General features: G+C 40.4%; 1 protein-coding gene and 1 pseudogene across 1 annotated transcript in view; one reads left to right on the top strand and one right to left on the bottom strand.

Moving 5' to 3' along the window:
- LOC102812348 (chromosome unknown open reading frame, human C9orf171) overlaps positions 1-21175 on the bottom strand; it is a 221405-nt gene that overhangs the window by 50950 nt on the left and 149280 nt on the right. The gene's annotated exons all lie outside the window — the stretch shown is intronic.
- On the top strand, positions 2412-5491 carry LOC102812970 (annotated as a pseudogene).

The following is a 21175-nucleotide window of genomic DNA, read 5'->3' as shown; positions in this document are numbered from 1 at the left end:
CCACTCCTATGATTAATTCAACAAACATTTACTTCACACCTGCCGGGTGCTACAGCTGGGAACCGTCAACCGTTGTATTCTGCGTTGAGTATTATATATCCCTGTCTCTTGGCAGCACATCGTTGTTGTTGTTAAGTGTTATTGAGTTGGTTCTGACTCACAGCAATCCTGTATAGAGTTTCTAAGGAGCAGCTGGTGAGTTTGAACCGCCAAACTTGCAGTTCAAATGACCTTGCAATCCAGTGCTTATTCTACAGCACCACACCAGAATTCTTTTAGCAGTACATTACAGTGGGTGCAATTATTAAAGCCCACCACCCATCTCTTAGGGTCCTGGTGTGGCAGTGTAAGAGAAGCACTAGACTGCTAATCTAAGATTTGAAGTTCAAACCCACCAGCCGCTCCTCAGAAACTCTACACAGGGTTGCTATGAGTTGGAACCGACTTGATGGCACTTAACAACAACATCATTCTGCACTGGAGCCCTGGTCATGTAGTGGGTAACAACAACAACCCATCTGTCAGTGTGTTGTACTATGGTGGCTTTCATGTTGCTGTGATGCTGGGAGATACCACAGCAGTATTTCAGTTACCAGTCAGTGCACCTGTGGTAGATGAATTTCAGTAGAGCTTCCATATTAAGGCATACTGGAGTCTGATATGTGACATTGTAGGATAAGTACTGGGCTGTTAATAGCAAGGTCAGTGGTTCAAACCCACCAGCCACTCCTCTGAAACTCTATACAGAGTTGGAACAGACTGGATGGCACTTAACAACAACAAGAAAGACCTGGCAATCTACTTTAGAAAATTAGCCAGTGAAAACCCTATGGATCGCAACAGAACACTGTCAGACACAGTGCTCAAAGATGTGCCTCCAATGTTGGAAGGCACCTGAAATACACAGTGACCACAGCAATGAATTTGAGCAGACCAATGTTTCTTTCTGTTGTGCGTGGGCTCACCAGCAGCTGGAGCTGGCTCAATGGCAACTAACAATATTATTAAAGTCCCTGAGCAGTAAGGGGGACCCTACGCATCAGACCCACTCAGCTCCAAGTCTAGGAGGTAGCATGGATCTCATAGGTGAGCATAACCACACTGAGAATTATTTTGTTACTTTAAAAGAGAGTTGAAATTGCTACAATTTGATGAACTTGACCTATACTTATGGATATAGTAGCTCAAAATACCAGCTGAGGTAAGGAGTCTTTACATCAAGTACCAAAGGGCACACTTCATAAGCCTGCCCTCTGGCCATCAGCACACAGCTCCTCTTCCTCTCTGGGTCTAAAGTTCCAGCCACTCCATCTCTCCACGTCATTGTCTGCCTATCCATACATCCCTTGATGGGAATTTACGTTGTTTCCACTTTTTTGGCTATTGTGAATGGTGCTACAATGAACATTGGTGTACATGTCTCTGTTTGAGTCTCTGCTTTCAAGTTTTTGTAGTTTTTTTTTGCATATACTTAGAAGTAAAATTGTTGGATTATATGGTAGTTGTAATTTTAGTATTTTGAGGAACTGCCAAACTGTTTTCTACAACATACAACAAAATACTATTTTGTATTTCTATCCAAATGGATAAGGATTCCAATTTTCCCACATCCTTGCCAAAATTAGTTATTATCTGGTTTTTGTTTATCTTTGTTATCCTTGTTGTTGTTGTTAAGTGCTGTCAAGTCAGTTCTGAGTCATAGAGACCCTGTATAGGGTTTCTGAGGAGCAGTGCTGGGTTTGAACCACTGGCCTTGAGGTCCAGTGCATTATCCTGCAGTGCCACACCAAGACGCCTTAGCCATCCTTGTTGTTAAGTGCCATCGAGTTGGTTCCTAGTGGGAATGAAATGGTATCTCATTGTGGGTTTGATGTTGTTGTTGTTAGGTGCCACTGAGTCAGTATAATCAGCCCTATGCACAACAGAATGAAACACTGCCTGATTCTGGGCCAACCTCACAATTGTTGCCATGCTTGAGCCCATTGATGCTGTCTGCCACTTTGCCAATCCATCTCACTTGGGGTCTTCCTCTTTTTCTCTGACCCTCCACCTTATCAAACATGATATCCTTCTCCAGCGACTGCTCCCTCCTGACAATATGTCTGAAGTGTGAGAGACGAAGTTTGGCCATTCTGGCCTCCAAGGAGCACTTTGGCTGCCCTTCTTCCAACAAAAATCTGTTGGTTCTTTTGGCAGCCCATGGCACTTTCAATATTCTCCTCCAACACCATAACTCAAAAACATCAATTTTTCTATGGTCTTCCTTATTCATTGTCCAACTTTCGCATGCATATGAGTTATTGAAAATACAATGGCTTGGGTCAGGCACACCTTAGTCTTCAAGCTGACATCTTTGCTCTTATATGGGAATGAAATGGTATCTCATTATGATTTTGATTTGCATGTCTCTGATGGCTAATGAAAAGGAGCCCTGGGCAATGGTAAAGTACTTAACTGCTAACCTAAAGATCAACAGTTTGAACCCACCAGCTGCTCTGCAAGAGAGAGAGATATGGCGGTCTTCTCCTGTAAAGATTTGTTGTTGTTGTTATGTGCTGTGAAATCGGTTCCGACTCATAGTGACCCTGTACAGGGTGTCCGAGGCTATAAATCTTTATGGGAGCAGAATGCCTTATCTTTCTCCCGCGGAATAGCTGGTAGTTTCAAACTGATGATCCTGAGGTTAGCAGCCCGATTCATAACCACTACACTACCAGAGCTCCTTATTACAGCCTTGGAAATCCTATGGGGCAGTTCTTTGTACTATAGATTTGTTGTGAGTCAGAATTGACTTGACAGCAATGGGTTATAAGGGTGGTTAATGATGTTGAGTTTCTTTCCATGTGTTTGGTGGGCATTTGAATGTCCTCCTCAGTGAAATGTTTATTCAAACTCTTTGTCTATTTTAAGGAATCTTGGTTGTGCAGTGGATTAAGCATTGGGCTGCTAATTGCAAGTTCAGGGGTTCAGACCCATCAACAGCTCTGGGGAAAAAGATGAAGCTGTCTGCCGCTGTAAAAATTTACAGCTTCGGAGACCCTATTAAGCAATTCTACTCTGTCTTATAGAGTTGCTATGAGTCGGAATTGATTCAATGGATTTGGTTATTTGTCTTTTTGTTGTTATCAAATTTTCTAAATTTTTTTATTATTAGATTCTTATCAGATGTACGATTTCCAAAGATATTCTCCCAGTTTTTCCACTTTTTTGGGTAGTTTTGTGATGAACAAAAGCTTTTTGTTTTTATGAAGTCTGACTTGTTTGTCTTTTGCTATTGTTATTATATTATATAATCCACTGTTAAAAGCAAGTCTTGACCATGACTTGGAGAGATAGAGTGGCTGGGGACTCTAGACTCATGGAAGGAGAGGAGCTGTGTGCTGGCAGCTGGGGGGCAGGCTTGTAGGGTATGCCCTTTGGTTGTTTGAATGAGTATATATTCCTGAGTGCTTCGGTGTACATCCAAAAACAAAAACAGAGGGACTAGAAGCAAATACTGTTGAATGATGATGCATGGAGGGGGTTGTGGTCATTGCAAAGAAATGAAATATGATAGGATGAGTGTAAAGCTGATGTTCTCCCATGTAAATTGTCACTCAATTCACAGTAAAAATGTAGAAAAAAAAAGAAAAACAAAGCTCATCTTTACAGCATTGTCCCTTCATTTTCTTCTAAGAATTTTATGGTTTTAGTGTTCCCATTTCTCTTTTTTTTTTTTTTTTTTTTTTTTTGAGTCCTGAAGTGGTGCTATAGGATAAACACTGTACTGCTAACTGCAAAGTCAGTGGTTCAAGCCCACCAACCACTCCTTGGAAACCCTATACTATGAGTTGGAACTGACTTGACGTCTCTTAATAACAATATGTTTTCACATTTAGGTCCTTAATCTATTTTGAATTTGTATTTGTGTATGGTGTGAGGCATGGATTCAGGCAGGCTCGGTTCCAGATCTACAGAACCCAAAGTCACCAGGCCAGCATTTAACCAGTCACTCTGCTCATAGCTGCCCTGTGGTCCTGACACACACTGAAACCAGCTCCATCAAGGGCCCCCACAAACTACTTCCAGACTGAGTGCCCTGAACACTTGGTATTATTACCAAGTCCGATAGGAACTCCATCTAGGTCTAGGAAATCTGCTGTCTCATCCCTCCCATGCCCACCTCATGAGCTCCTTGGCTTGGAGAAGCCCTCCCCTCCCCCCAGGTCCAACAGCTGCACTGGGTTTTTTTTGTTTTGTTTGCTTTTTTCCCTTTTATTGTTTCATTGTTTTTGTTTATACTTTCTTTTCTTTTCATTCCTTTGAATTTTATCCTTTCTATCTCTGCATTTGTTTTTCCTTTTTTCTTCAGTTTCTCATTTCTCCTCTTCTTTTCTTGCCCCCTTTTGATCTTTCTTTACTACTCTCTACTCTCTTTTCATCTTTCCTCTCCCTGGTTTTTCTAAGTTTTTTTCTCAATCTTGATCTTTTATTTTCTCTTACTCTTCTCTTCTATAGCTCCATTGTCCTGTCCCTCTTTTCTCTTTTTAGTTACCATATTTTTTTTTCTGTTTTCTGCTTTATAAATTTTATTATTTTCTCTTTTCACTGTTAGTTACTTATGTGTGCATTCTGTTTTGTTTTATTGTCTGAGGGTGAGGGGTTTTCCTCATCCTTCCCACCCAACAGGAGAGAGCAATTATGCACATACAGCCCAGTCACAACTGTAGCCTCTGAAGCTCCTCCCACTGGGCAAGAGCCAGTACCAGCTCTTATACCACTTGATCAACAGTAGACAGAAGGCAACACCAGTCAAACCCACCCTAAACTAAGGAGCATGAACAGAAACTTTGAACACTGCGCATGCTTCCATTCTCTAACTACACCACAAGAGACAGCTGGTGAGAGCCTAAGAACATCAACATACAATCAATTAAGCACAAATACGAAAACACCAAAATGTCCTTGAGACAACAGATACTTTTAGCTCACACAAAGAAACAAGAGAGAATGGCTCAGGCCATTTTAGCCCAACAACCCTTGTGACAGGAGCCAGAGCAGCAGTGCATCTTATCCCCATCCCCTCCCTCTTCCCATCTCCAGTGGATTTCCTGGGCCCCCTACACTCCAAGTCCCAGTCCCGCCATTTTCCAGAAACAGGAAGAGAAGAATCCTTCAGAGGACACCAGTGAGGAGAAGCAGGACACCACAGGAGAAGGAAGGTATTGTCTTTAAGAGAGCCGAGGAGGCAAAGTTAAAGGCCAAATATCCAAGCCTAAGACAAAAGCCTGGAGGCTCTGACTTCCTCATGAAGAGTCTCTAGAAAGGGCAAAAGTACTTTGACTCAGGAGACTACAACATGGCCAAAGCCAAGGTGAAGAATAAGCAGCTGCTTAGTGCACGACCAGACAAGAGCCTGATGACTGGTGACAACATCCCCACCCTACAGAATCCTCCCTAGAGAAAGTCCTTGCTCATCACCAACAAGTTTGTGGGTGGCCAAGGTGAATGATGCTGCCTGGGGTTCTGGCCAGATCCTGAAACTCTGCCCCCCTAGGTCATGTGCTGGCTCCTGCCCTTCCCTGTATTTGCACCCAGGGGTCAGAAGGTGACTTGATCATGGGCTAGAGAGGCAGAAACCCCTGACCATTGGTGTCCCAGTGCATGGAGCCCCTTGGGCTGAGCACCAAGACCTTGAACATATTTTGTTTTACCTTTTTTTCCCAAACAACTGTTGGGAGAAAACTCAATGCAAACCAGGAGGTTGGATTGAGAAGGTGGGTAGGGTAGAGGGATTTGAGGGCATATGAATTAGGGCTTGGAGTTGATAAAAACATTCCTGTCTTCCTTCTTAACCATGTGGCTGGTGTGGAAAGAGTATCAGAGGGAGGAAGTGGAGCAGACTAAACATGAAGTGTTCCAACTCAGCACTGTAGAAAAATCCATGTTTGCTTGGATGTCGCTGGGGACCTGCTAGCATGTGAAAAAAACTGTCCATCTAAATGTAGACCGATACAAACAGCTCCTCTGGTTCTGCAGAGCAAACTAAGAATCACTGATAATTGTTCATAAACATGTCCTCTTAAACTAGATTTGTTGTGGGGAGGAGGGCAGTGAGCATGGGGAAAGGGGGCCATGACCATGGGGAGCACCACAGAGTCCAGGAGGGTTTTTTCAGTGCTTTTCTGTTTGTTTGTTTGTTAAAAGACAATGAGAGAATGACTCAAACAAATGACCAAGATGCAGAGCCAAAAAATGTTTCTGAGGAAGAAAAAGTAATGGAACTAACTGAAAAAGAATTCAAAAGAATGATATTTAGGTACCTACAAAGGACTGACAGAAAGATTGAGGAAAGCAAGGAGAACACAGAACTTAAGAATAATGCAGGAAAACACTACAAGAAGAAACAGACAAAATAAATGTAAATTTTGAAACAATACAAAACCTGCGATTAGAAATCCAGAAGATTAATACTAAGATTTCAGAAATAGACAATACAATGAAAGGGCAAAGGTGCAAATGCAAAGCAATGGAAGCCCAAATTAGTCAGCTTCAAAATAAATCTCTCAATAATAGTATGCTAGAAGAACAATCTGAACAAAGAAGAAAAAAAAAATCCAAAGAAAACCAGAGTTATGTTGTACATAATGAAGAGGTATAACTTACAAGTGATTAGAATTCCAAAATAGGAAGAAACAATAAAAAGCATAGAGAAAATTGTTGAAGAGTTGTTGGAAGAAAGCTTCCCTAACATCATGAAAGATGACAAGAAAAGCATACAAGAAGCTGAATGAACCCCAAATAGATCTCAAAAGAAAATCACCAAGACATATTATAATAAAATTTTCCAAAACCAAAGACAAAGAAAGAATCCTGAGAACAGCTTGGGAAAAACAAAAAGTTACTTATGAAACAGAAACAATAAGCCTAAGATCTAATTTCTCAACAGAAACCATACAAGCAAAACTCTGAAAAAAAAAACAAATAGCCAAACAAAAATCATATACCTAGAAAAACTATCCCTCAATACAACGGTGAAATTAAGACGTTCTAGACAAACAGAAATGAAAGGAATTTGTAATAATGAGACCAATTTTATAAAAAATATTGAAGGGTGTCTATGGGGTGAGAACCAACAACAGTAAACAACAATCTGAGATGAACATACATGACAACACCACCCAGAACCCAATCCAGATGTAGAAGTACTTAGAGTAAAACAAACCTACAAGACTGAATATAGGGAACCATAGATACTAATTAATGAAGTTAACTACATGCAAAGCAAACAGAAGGAGTAGTATATATAAAGAACTTCCAAATGGCAAGTATGTCAAGTAGATTTCAAGATAAAACAGGCTGTTTAAACAGGGAGAAAAGTTAACAAATTACAAGGTAACCTCACATACAGAACTAACCATTTGTTAGGCCACAAAGCAAACCTCAATAAAATTTAAATAAATACACCTTCACATCAAAATGAAAAAGAGGAAAATCACAAAGATTTAGTCAACATTAAAACAACAGAAATAAATAGAAAAGAAAACCTACAAATCAAATTAATTCAGAGCAGAAAATTATGTGGAACAAAGAAACCAATGGCATCACACACAAAAAAACACACAGCAAAATGACAGCAATCAATTCATACCTATAAATAATTATACTGAATGCAAATAGATTAAATGCACCAGTAAAGAAACAAGAGAATAGCAGAATGGATTAGAAAAGAGCATCCTTCAATATGCTGTCTACAAGAGATACATCTAATACACAAAGACAGAAATAGACTAAAAATCAAAGGATGGGAAACATATATCATGCTAATGCAATAAAAAAATGAGCAGGAATGGCAATTTTAATCTCTGATAAAATAGACTTTAAGACAAAACTAGCATAAAGGACACAAAAGGACATTATATCATGATTTAAGGCTCAATTAAACAAGAGGACATAACCATAAAAAATATCTATATTCCCAATGAAAGAGCCTCAAAATACATAAATCAAATGCTAATAGAACTGAAGAAAGAAACAGACAATGGAGTTCTTGTGTGGTGCTATAGGATAAGCACTGGGCTGCTAACTTCAAGGTTGGCAGTTCAAATCCACCAGCCACTCCTTGGAAGTCCTATACTGGGTTGCTATGAGTTGGAACTGACACAACAGCATTTTAAAATAATGTTAGGCAATTTTAATACACCACTTTTGATGAAGGAAAGAACAACTGGAAAGAAACTCAAGAAAGACACAGAAGAACTAAACAACACAATCAGTAATCTTGGCATCAAAGACTTACTCAGGGCACTTAAACCAACAACAGCACAATAAGCATATTTTTCCAGTGCACATGGAGCATTCTTCAGATCAGACCATTTGTTAGACTACAAAACAAACCTCAATAAATTTTAAAACATCAAAATATTACAAAGCATCTTCTCAGATCACAATGCTATAAAATTAGAAAGCAACAATAGGAAGATCAAGGGGGGAAATCAAATATGTAGAAATTGAACAATACTCTGCTTAAAAGTTACTGGGTACACGAATTAAAAAATGATATGCGTAATGTCACAACAGAACCAACAGAAATAAAAAGGATAGTAACACAATACTGTGAAGAATTATATGGCAACAAATGTGAAAATCTAGAATAAATGGATAAATTTCTAGAAAGATACAACCTACCTAAACTAATAAAGACTGAAGTATAAAACTTGAACAGGCTTATAGCAAAAGAAGAAATTGATCAAGTCATTAAAAAAATCCCAACTTACAACTTGCCTATTGAAGGAGGCTTCCTGTGGAGTCTTTACATTGCATAAGACCATAGGTGGAATCCTGAACCCCATCCAGAATCTTCTGAGGTGGGAAATCTCCACTTGAAAGGACAAACAGACCAGCCTGGGTGACTAGAATAACAGAAGATACTTCTTGAAAGAAAATCAATAACAGCAGTCTGACTGACTACTACAAGAACAAGCAAGTTGCTCGCCCAGGAGACATCAAGACAGGTGGTCGGGTTCCCTTAGGGAAAACTCTGTTCCAAGACTAAGACTTAAGGGAAATACACGAGCAGGAATGTAGTCTGACTGATGACCACGTTGGTCACCAATAAGAGGAAGTAAGGGAAAAACAGCAATGAAGCTGTGAACTAAGTCTGACCAATATCAATAGACTCCTATGAACCCTGGTGGAGACCTGGTTGGCCAGCAATATGGAAAGACCTGGGGACTCCTGGGCCCAGAGACAGTGACATAGCCATAAAGGACTAGAGTGGAGAGTGAAGCATCCAGCTAATAAGAAGTGAGGGGACGTACACAAGAACACCCAAACTTGCAGATAATAGCCACTTGACCTGGCTTCAATGGCTGGATGATCAGAACTCAACTAGAAGAAGAAAGAAGAGGGGGATACAATTTGATGAACTTGACCTACACCTATGGATGCAGTAGCTCAAAAGAAGGAACAAATCTTTACAGAAAGGATCATTCCCACCCTTCTCAGTACACAGGGTAGATAGAGATGGGAAACTTGGACATTGGCTACCCAAAATGGGGATGGGAGGAGGCTACAAAGGCAAGAAGTGACTGTCTTACAAGCTTTCAAGAGGGAGCCTAGATTCAGAGGGTGCAGAGGAAGGTAGAATCTCCACTGAGTAATATCCAATCTGTCTGGGTGGAGCTGATGAAAGGAGATGGGGATAGGACTCTTGTGGTACAATAGTGAATAATTGCTATCAGGACTGACTGTGAGGGTTGGAAATTTAAGGTAGATGTTTTGTAGCAAAAGGCGGGGAGTGGTTGACTTTGCAGTCCAGAAGCAGAGGTGGGACCATCAAGAGAAAAGAGTGGAGTGTGGGACCCTACTCAGAGAAACAGTAATGCCAGAGATGGAGGCAGAGATGATGGTATGGATAGATGGAGTAGCTGGGGACTCTAGACCCAGAGAGGGAGAGGGGCTGTGTGCTGATGACCAAGGGGCAGGCTTGCAGGGTATACCCTTTGGTTGTTTGATGATGCATGGAAGGGATTGTAACCATGGCAATGAAACGATATGCGATAGGATGAATGTAAAGTTAACGTTCTCCCATGTAAACTATCACATAATTCACAATAAAAACTTAAAAAATCCCAAAAACTCTCAACTAAAAAACGTCCAGGCCCAGATGTCTTTACTGGTGAATTCTACCAAACATTCAGAGAAGAGTTGACACCAATTCTACTCAAACTATTCCAGAATATTGAAAAGGCTGGAAAACTCCCATATTCATTTTATGAATCAAGAATAACTCTGATACCAAAATTACGCAAAGACATGACTAAAAAAGAAAACTGTAAACCAATATCCCTCATGAATATAGATGCAAAAATTCTCTACAAAATCTTAGCCAACAGAATCCAACAATTTATCAAAAAAGTAATACATCATGACTAAGTAGGATTCACACCAGTTATACAGGGATGGTTCAATGTTAGAAAAACAATCAACATCATCCACCACATAAATAAAAAAGGGGAAAATATGATGATTATATCAATTGATGCAGAAAAGGCATTTGATAAAAGCCAACATGTATCCCTGATAAAAACACCCCACAAAATAGAAAGAGAAGGAAGTTTTCTCAACATCATTAACGGCATAGGCACAAAACCAACAGTCAAGATCATTCTCAACTATAAGAAACTGAAGCCATTTCCCTTTTGAACAGGAACCAAACTAGGATGCCCTTTATTACTATCCTATTCAGTATTGTGCTAGAGGCCTTAGCCAGGATTATAAGGTAAGAAAGGGAAGTTAAATACAATTGGCAAAGAAGTAAAATTCTATTTGCAGACAATATGATTCTATACTTTAAAAGTTTCAATGACTCAGCAAGAAAATTAATGGAACTCATCAATAGATTCAGTAGCAGATACAAGAACAATGTCCAATAATCAGTTGCATTCCTTTACATTAATAAGGAGAGCTCTGAAAGGTAAATCAATAAAAGAATATCATTTACAGTAACCACTCAAAAGGTTAAATACTTGGGAATAAATCTAACCAGAAAAACAAAAGACCTATACAAAGAAAAATGACAAAACCCTGCTACAAGAAACCAAAAGAGCCCTGGAAAAATGGTGGAATATACCATGCTCAAGGATAGGAAAGCTCGACATTGTGAAAATGTCAACACTATTCAAAGCAATGTATGAATATAATGCAATCCCAATTCAGATTCAACATCATTCATTAAAGAGATGAACAAACTAATCGGTAACTTTATATGAAAAGGAAAAAGACCTCAATAAGCAAAGGATTATTTAAAAAGAAGAACAAAGTACGAGGCCCATCACTTCCCAATCTCAAAACTTACTACCAACACAGCCACAGTAGTCAAAACAGTTTGGTACTTGTATAACAAAAGACATATAGATCAATGGAACAGAATTGAGACCCCAGAAATAAATTCATCTACTTTACAAACAGTTGATCTTCAACAAAGGGCCAAAATGCATTAAATGGAGAAGAGATAGTTTCTTCAACAAATGGTGCTGGCAAAAGTGAAAATCCAGTTGCAGAAAAATGAAAGACCTGTATCTCACACCATATATAAAAATGAACTCAATGTGGATGAAATACCGAACTGTAAATCTTAGAACTATAAAGATCACCAATGAAAAAATAGGGACAAACTTAGGATATCTGATACACTATCAAGCATAATTGAAAACACACAAGCAGAAAACAAAACTAATGACTGGACCTCTTAAAAATGAGACATTTATATGCATCAAAGGATTTCACCAAAAGAGCAAAACGAGACTTCACGGATGGGGAAAAATGTTTTGCTAAGACATATGAGACAACGGACAAAATTTATAGAAGACATATCAGACACTGCAAAATTTATAGAACACTTCAACAAGAAGACAAATAATCCATTAAAAAAATGGGTACAGAACATGAACTGACACTTCACTAAAGAAGACATTCAGGTGACGAACAAACATATGATGAGAAGCTCACAATCATTAGCCATTATTGTTGTTAAGTGCCATAAGCGACCCTGTATAGGGTTTCTGAGCAGCAGCTGATGGGTTTGAACTACCTACCTTGTGGTTAGCAGCCCAGTGCTTATCCTACAGGGCCACACTAGGAATCCCCCTTAGTCATTTGTTGTTGTTAAGTACCATGGACTTGGTTCCAACTCATAGCGACCCTGCACAGGGTTTCTGAGGCTGTAAATCTTTATGGAAGCAGAAAGCCTCATCTTTCTCCTGAGGAATTACTGGTAGTTTCAAACTGCCGACCTTGAGGTTAGCAGACCAATTCGTAACCACTACACTACCACAGAGATGCAAATCAAGTCAACAATGAGATATCATCTTACTCCAGCATTAATAACAAAGTTTAAAAAACAAAAAACCCAGAAAACAACAAAGAGGGCAGGCTTCTCTTGGCCCCTTGAGGACAGATTCCTCTCAGTACCCTCAGAGCAGGCTCTTCTCAGCTCCCTGAGGGCAGGGTCCTCTTGGCCTGGTTTCTGCCCTACTCAGACAAGGGTTACAAATCTCTTGTTGTTGTTGTTAGATGTCATCGAGTCGATACTGACTTATAGCGACCTTACGCACAGCAGAACGATCCTGGGCCAACCTCACTACTGTTACCACGCTTGAGTCCATCGATACTACCACTTGGCCAGTCCATCTTGTTGGGGGTCTGCCCTTTTTCTCTGACCCTCCACCTTACCAAATATGATGTCCATCTCTAATGACTGGTCCCTCCTGACAATATGTATGAAGTATGAGAGACGAAGTTTGGCCATTTTTGCCTCCAAGAAGCACACTGGCTGTGCTTCTTCCAAAATGGATCTGTTGGTTCTTTTGGCAGCCCATGGCACTTTCAATATTCTCCTCCAACACCAAATCTCTTTAGCTCCATTAATAAGTGCCCAGAGGCACCCATTCTTCCAGGAAGCCTTCAGTCTGGAGGTACTCAGTTCTCTTGCTCCATGTATTGACACACCCACTGTAGCCAGCTCCAACCCACTGCTGCTCTGCTGTTGTCATTTCTCTGCTGAACTCACCACTGCACTAGCCACAGCTTATCACGGGTTCATGCTTTCTCTGATTTTACAGCTCTCTATCTGTCTCCTGGGTCTAGGAAGGTCTTAGCACAGGGACCCTGGGCCCAAAGACTGTGCTCTTTTTTTTTAATTTATGGTAGTAAGGTCCCCTTTCTGCCCTGGGATTGGCTCTCCTTTGAAGCTTATCAAGATAGCAAAACTGACCTTCACTAGGGTTCTGTATGCTTTATTTACATGACCCCACACCCACAAGAAGAGTCCTTGTGTGGTGCTGTGGGATAAAGCACTAGACTGCAATGTGGCTTTGAACCACAAAGTCGGTGGTTCCTTGGAAACCCTATACAGGGTCGCTATGAGTCGGAACTGACTCAATGGCACTTAACAACAACAACACTACAAGAGTTCCATGCACCTTATTTGCATTATTAGCAAGCTGTCCAATCTCCTTGGTAGGCCACAAACACCTTATTTGCATAGGTCTACCCAGTCACTGTATGGGAGTCACAAAATCTGTATCTAGAAGAATCATATTAATTCATGGCATCACAACTGTATTGCAGAGTAATCTTAATAGGTAATGTGAGAAAGTTCTTTATAGAAGAAACAGGGTCAATAAATGCAGGATGAATGATAGGCTTAACTGGGGGTGGTGGGAATCACTATTTTGCACCTTTAAGGTCAGCAGTTTGAATCTACCAGCCTCTCCGTGGGAGAAAGATGAGACTTTCTGCTCCCATAAAGATTTACAGCCTCAGAAACCCTACACAGGAACGCTATGGGTCAGAACCACTCCACAGCACATAACTATTACCACCACCAATGAAAATGCATCTAGACAATGCTCATCAATGACTGCTAAAAGAATGAGATAGAAGGTTGATGGATCAGGCTGACAGCAGTGAATGGAATGATATAAATCTTAGTATCACTGAAAGTGTAAAAGACATTATGTCAGAGAGATGCAATTGGAGGGCTGCAACACCACCCACCAAATATTTTATGAAAATTAAAAACTTCTCTGCAGAAGACACTGTTAAGAGAATTAAAAAGATTAAACAGACTAGGGAAAAATATTTGCAAGCCACATTTCTCATAAAGGAATGGTATGGAAAAATATGGGAACAACTTTTAAAAATCAACAATAAGAAAGCAAACAACTCAATTAAAAAAAAATAAACAAAGGACCTGAAAAGATGCCTTACTAAGTAGTACAGGAAGCAACTGAAAGAGCCCCCAGTGGTCAAAGCTGAAACACTTTGAGCAACAAAATAAACTAGTATTGGATTATAACACAAAACATAAAATAAATATCCATGAGTCCATACTGATATAAACAAGTGATTAGATAGATAAGTTAATAAATGAGAATAAATGGCAGAGTATGGACTGGAAACACCCTCTATCACTGACCAAGACAAAGTTCAAAAGTTAACCATTTGCTGGAAAATTGATGCTTACAGTTTTCTGGTATTCTCAAAGGTCAGTGTTGGAACACTATCAGGAAAAGTGTTCAACAATCAACAGTGTTTATTACAGTTATGTGCTCACTGAAGAGCTGAAATCTAAACTTCGGATTAAAAGCAGGGGACTGCTATCCAAGGGCATTGTGATCTTGCATGATAATGCATGTTCCCACACCTCTGCCCACACTGTTGACTCTGCAAAACTTAGTTTTGATGTTAAAACATCCTCCCCATAGTCCTGATCTTGTCTGTTGGATTTTCAGGTGAAAATGGGCAAATATAGGAAAACCAAAGTTAATTAGTGGTCACCAGTTGTGGGAAGGAAGAGTAAAGAAGGAGTTATTGCTTAGGGGGTACTGGATTCTTGTTAATGATGATGGAATGATTTGGTCCCCTGAAAGCAGCCCTTCAAGGATGAAGACTCACCTCTGATGAAGAAGTGAAGGCAGCGGTGCATTTGTGGCTCACAGCTCAGCCTAAAACATTTTTTGTAATAGAGTATGAAAACTTGTTGACAGATGAACAAAATGTATTGAAAAGTAAGGTGATTATGATGTACTTGTCTTTTCTAAAAGTTGATTAAAATAAAATCTACAGCCAGAGTGCGGGGAATTTTTGACTCACTCTTGTATTATTTGCTATATTTTTTTACTGTGGTAAAAATATGTAACAAAATTGTTTGCCAATTTAACAATTTTTACATTTACAATTGAGTGACATTTATTACATAAATCATTTTGTGCAACCTTTGTTGTTGTTATGTGCCGTCGAGTCACTTCCAATTCACAGTGACCATATATAGGGTTTCCGAGGAGCGGCTGGTGGGTTTAAACCACCAACCTTTGATTAGCGGTCTAGTGCTACACCAGGACCATCTTTTTCCAAACCATTCCACCACCATTAACAAGAATCCAGTACCCCCTAATCAGCAACTCCTTTGTTCTTCCTTCCCACAACTGGTAACCACTAATAAATTTTGGTTTCTCTATATTTGCCTATTTCATATAAGTGAGGCCATATGATATTTGTTCTTTTGGATTGACTTGTTCCACTCAGCATAATGTTTTTAAGGTTCATCTATGTTGAAGCATGCATTAGGACTTCATTTCTCTTTATGGTTGAGTAATATTCATTGTATGTATGTACTGTACTTTGTTTATCCATTCAACTTTAAATGGACATTTAGATTGTTTCCATTTGAGGCTATTATGTGGAGTGCTACAAAAAACACTGACTCTTTGTGTTCCTGCTTTCAATTGTTTGGGTATATTCCTAGGAGTGGAATTGCTGGATCATATGATAATTCTGTTTAACTGTTTGAGGAACCTCAAAACTGGCTGTGTCATTTTACATTTCCACCAGCAGTGGGTAAAGGTTCAAATTTATACATATCCTTGTCAACATCTATTTGTTTTCTAATTTTCTTTTTTTATTATAGCCGTCATTGATGTTGTTGTTCGGTACCATCAAGTCGGTCTCATAGCAACTTTAAGCACAACAGCATAAACACTGCCTGGTCCTGCGTCATCCTCATGATCGTTGTTAAACTTAAGCCCATTGCTGCTAACACTGTGCCAATCCATCTCATTGGGGGGAGGGGGGGTCTTCCTCTTTTTTGATGACCCTGTACTTTACCTAGCATGATGTCCTTCTCCAGGAATTGGTCCGTTCTCATAGTATGTCTGACGTATGAGAGATAAAGTCTCACCATCCTGGCTTCTAAGAAACATTCTGGCTCTACTTCTTCAACACAGATTTGTTTGCTCTAGCAATCCATAGAAGTTTTAATATTATTCTCCAACACTATAACTCAAATGCATCAATTCTTCTGTGGTCTTTCTTATTCACTGTCAAACTTGGACACACATATAAAACTATTGAAAATATCATGGGCTAGGGCAGGAGCACCTTAGTCCTCAAACTGACATCTTTGCTCTTCAACACCTTAAAGAGGTCTTGTGCAGCAGATTCACCCAATGCAATACATCGCTTGATTTTTCCACTGCTGCTTCCATAAATGTTGATAGTGGATCCAAGTAAAATGAAGTCTTTGACAACTTCAATCTTTTCTCTGTTCATCATGATGTTACTTATTGGTCCAGGGGTAAAGGTTGCAACTCAATTAAAAAAAAAAAAAATCCACTGCCAACTTTGTGGACTTCTGTTTTCTTTACATTGAATTGCAACCCATACTGAAGCCTGTGGCCTTTGATATTCATCACTTAAGTGTATTAAGTCCTCTTCATTTTCAGCAAGTAAGGTTGTATCATCCGCATATTGCAGGTTGCAAATGAGTCTTCCTCCAATCCTGATGCCACATTCTTCTTCATATAATCCAGATTCTCAAATTATTTGCTCATCATACAGATGGAGTAAGTATGGTGAAAGAATACAACCACAACACACACCTTTCCTGATTTTAAACTATTCGGAGTTCCCTGGTATTGTTTGAAGGATTTCCTCTTTGTCTATATGCAGGTTCCTTATGAGCACAATGAAATGTTTTGGAATACCCATTCTTCACAAGGTTGTCCATAGCTTGTCATGACCCCTTCCATTAAAAGTCTTTGCATAATCAATAAAGCACAGGTAAACATCTTTCTGGTATTCTCTATTTTTAGACAAGATCCTTCTGACATCAGAGCTCTGGTGTTGTTCCATGAACGCAGCTTCTCTGGGTTTTCAATCCCTCCCCCACGGAGCTTTTCCTACTTGGCTATCTCTGTTGTTGTTGTTGTTAAGTGCCGTCAAGTCGGTTCCGACCCATAGCAACCCTGTACAGGGTTTCCGAGAGTGTAAATCTTTACGGGAGTAGAAAGCCTGATCTTTCTCCCGCCGAGCAGCTGGTAGTTTAAAACCGCTGACCTTAAGGTTCGCAGCCCAATTCGTAACCACTATCTCTAGCACCGCCCAAACCGAACCCCCAGCCACTAGGTTTTAAAGGCGCTATCATCTTGTGTGGCATTGTAGGATAAACACTAGACTACGAACCACAAGGTTGGCAGTTCAAACTCACCAGCTTTTCCTTGGAAACCCTACACAGGGTCGCTATGAGTCGGAACTGACTCGATGGCACTTAACAACATCTCAGAAGCAGAAACAGATGATCCCAGGACCATCAAGAAGTAAAAGCTACCTTACAGCAGATGCTGGTTAACTCTGTTTGTCTCAGGTGGGGTTGGGATGGCACATTCAAGGACCACATTTCATGTCTTTACAGCCTTTGGAGATTACCTTGCTCCAGGGCTCTTAAACCCTGCTCCCCTCCCATCCAATTTCCTGGGGTGTCAGCCAATCATTTGTTAGCAGGTATTCAAGGATGTTATGTTTGGTGAGAGGCTTCCCAACTTTTATCAGATTTTCAAAGGTGCATTGTCCAAAGTGTAGAGCCTCTCATCTTACCCAGTGCCCTTTTTTCACAGACAGGGAAATGAAAAAATGGAGATGCCTTGAGGAAATGTGAATCTCCCACAATCATTCCACTGAGGACGGGAGATGGCAAACTGGGAGATTCCAATGTGTGTTTTATTTGGTCTGCATGGTAGCTGCTTTGAAATTGTTTCCAACACTTAAAACTTTGCACAAAAACTCAACTTTCCAGATTTTCTTGAAAATGTGGAGGTTCTGACAACTGGCTCAGCACAACTGGCCAGAGCTGAGTACCACTGCCTGTTTAGGCCCTGTTCTCACCCTTCCCTATTCTTCCTTTACCCAGGCTAACTCCATTGGCTGCTGGGGTCCTGAGTCAAACGAAGAACTGGACTGGACCCTGAACTTTCACCTGTCATTCTCCCACCCCATCTACATTCCAGGTATAGTAAGCCTCATTCCTAACTGGGGCCTTGCCTCTTCCAATGTGTGGTCTTCTAGCTTTCCCTGGGATTCTATCTGAGAGAAGTCTCAGCAGCTTTGAAATGTTCCTTGTGCCCAGAGATCTCTTTACAGAGCAGCCTGCAGCCATCCACAAACAGAGGCTCTTTGTTTTCTGGTTTTTTTACCCCTGTTGTGACTTTTATTACTTAATTATTACACACCCCATGCTTCTGAGCAGACTAATTTATAGCCATGTTTTCTAATGGCACTAGACACGTAATTTCACAATATCTACCCCAAGAGACCATTCACAACAAAAAAACCATCTTCCCAGCAGCCCTCACTGCATACATCACCACCGGCCTAGCTTCACTGTCCTGCAATCTCTGCTGACCACCACGGTGTCCTGCTCTGGACTGGGAGAGAGGCAGGGAGGGGCTTGGAGCATAAGAACTGACCAACAAGCCTGTGAAGTCATGACAGCCCAAGTCCTGGTTGCCAGAAGGAAATCCAGCAGGTTTTGCCTTTTTCTGGCTCATTAAATTTTTAAAAATGGTGGAGAGACTGGTCTGACAAAGGGACAAATCTAGGACATAAATCAGATCAAATCACCCTCAATGCCTAATTTAACCTTAATTAGTTACATTTCTGTTGTTGTTATTGTTTTGTTAAGTGCCAATGAATAGGTTCCAAACCCATAGCAACCCTGTATAGGGTTTCCAAGGAGCAGCTGGTGAGCTTGAGTCACCGACTTAACAGTTCAAATGACTTTACAGTCTGATGTATTAGCCCACAGCGCCACACCAGAACTCCCAAATTGCTCTTAGTGTCCCCCTATTTCTTGGACTAGACCCAGACTCTGTGCCATGACCCACCAGGCCCTTCCAGATGAGGCTCCTACTTCTCTCGCCACACTCCTTGACATTGGCTCCATCCTCATTGCTTCTTTTTTTCCATTACCACCAACCCTTTCCTTTTGCATAGAGCCCTTCTCCTCCCTTTTGGCACATGCTTGGCTTCACCTTTGTCTTCAGGTCTCAGCTGTTGTGTCCCCTCCTTCAGGGGGGGCTTGTCTCTGACCAACCCATCCTAACAATTCCCAGTTTATTTGCTTCACATCCTGGTTCCCAGACAGAGACACTCCATTCACTCATCCCTTAACCCATTTATAGTTGGTGTCCTTCATTGAATGTCGGTACTACCAGGGCAGGACTGGATTTTGTCTGATGTGAACTGGCAAAAAGCCTCTCTCAACAATGATGTGTGGTTGAAAGAACACAGGAAGGGATAGGGGATGAGAGAGAAAGAAACAAAGACAAAGAAAGATAGGCTAGGCAAATTTTTAGGAGATTCTTTTCAAAATTCAGGGCATTGTAAATCAGGCTACATACCAGCAGGCTTCAAAAAGCTAGTGGAAAAATTCCATTTCCACAAACTTTTTGAAGTCCTCTCATATAAATTATAGTAATTAAATTAGGTAAATGTATGGAAATTGCCATTAGATCAAAGAAAAATTGTCTTTTCAACAAATGATACTGGAGCAATTGGATGATGACCAGACCAAACCAAAACCAAACCCTTTGCCATCGAGTCGATGCTGACTCACAGACACCCTACAAGACAGAGTAGAACTGCTCCTTCGGGTTTCCAGACTGCACATCATTACAGGAGCAGGCAGTCTCATCTCTCTCCCATGGAGTGGCTGATGGTTTTGAATCACAAGCCTTCTAATTAGCAGCCAAATGCTTAACCCACTGTGCCACCAGGGCTATCCATTGCTGTGAATTGCTATCAAGTCAATTCCTACTCATAGTGACCCTGGATAGGGTTTCAGAGGAACGGCTGGCTGGTGGGTTTGAACCACCTGTCTTATGGTTCAAACCAACCTTTTGGACACACCATGCAAATTAAGACCGTGATAAGATCTTACCATACACCCATTGGGATGGCTAAAAATAAGAAATAGTAACACCAAATACTGGGGAGAATGCAACTGTGTCTTTCACACATCACTGCTGGGAAAGTAAAATGATATAACTCTTTTGGAAAATAGTTTGGCAATTTCTTAAAAAACTAAATAATTGTACTACTGGGCATTTATCTCAGAGAAATGAAAGGTCAAGCCTACACAAGAACCTATATACAAATATTTATAGCAGCTTTATTTGCCATAACCTCAAACTAGGAATGACCACATGCTCTTCAATGGTTACACAAACTGACACACCCATATTATGGAATGCTATTCAGTAATGAAAAGTAACAAACTGTGATACATACAAAAACCTGAATGGGTCTCAAGGCTATTATGGTTCCTGAAAGAAAAAAAAAAAGTCAATTTCTAAAGACAACTGTTATGGATTAAATTGTGCCTTTGCCAGTCCCACCAAATACCTGCTGATGTAATGCAGGTTGAAAAGAGAATTGTCTTTATTGTGTTAATGAAGGTATATTAGTGTAGTTGTTATTAGGTGCCATTTCAGTTTGTGCTGACTCAAAGCAACCCTTTGTACACCAGAATGAAACACCTGTCTAGACAAGATGAGAACTATTCAGTGGGGACTCTACCCTCCTCCGCATACTCTTTTTTTTTTTTTTCTTAAATGTTTTATTGTAAATTATGTGATAGTTTACATGGGAGAACATTAGTTTTGCATTCATTCTATCGTATATCGTCTCATTGCCATGCTTACACTCCCCTCCATGCAATCCTTGCCCCGTACCCCCCAGGTCTTCACCACACAGTCGCTCTCCCTCTCTGGATCTAAAGTTTCCAGCTGCTCCATCGCTCCACATCATCATCTCGGGCTCCATTTCAGGCATCACTGCTTCTCTGGGTAGGGTCCCG

Source organism: Chrysochloris asiatica, unplaced genomic scaffold (genome assembly GCF_000296735.1).
Source record: "Chrysochloris asiatica unplaced genomic scaffold, ChrAsi1.0 scaffold00014, whole genome shotgun sequence".
Taxonomy (NCBI): domain Eukaryota; kingdom Metazoa; phylum Chordata; class Mammalia; order Afrosoricida; family Chrysochloridae; genus Chrysochloris; species Chrysochloris asiatica.
The sequence above is the reverse complement of the archived record's forward strand: the minus strand, read 5'-3'. Positions and strand labels throughout refer to the sequence as shown.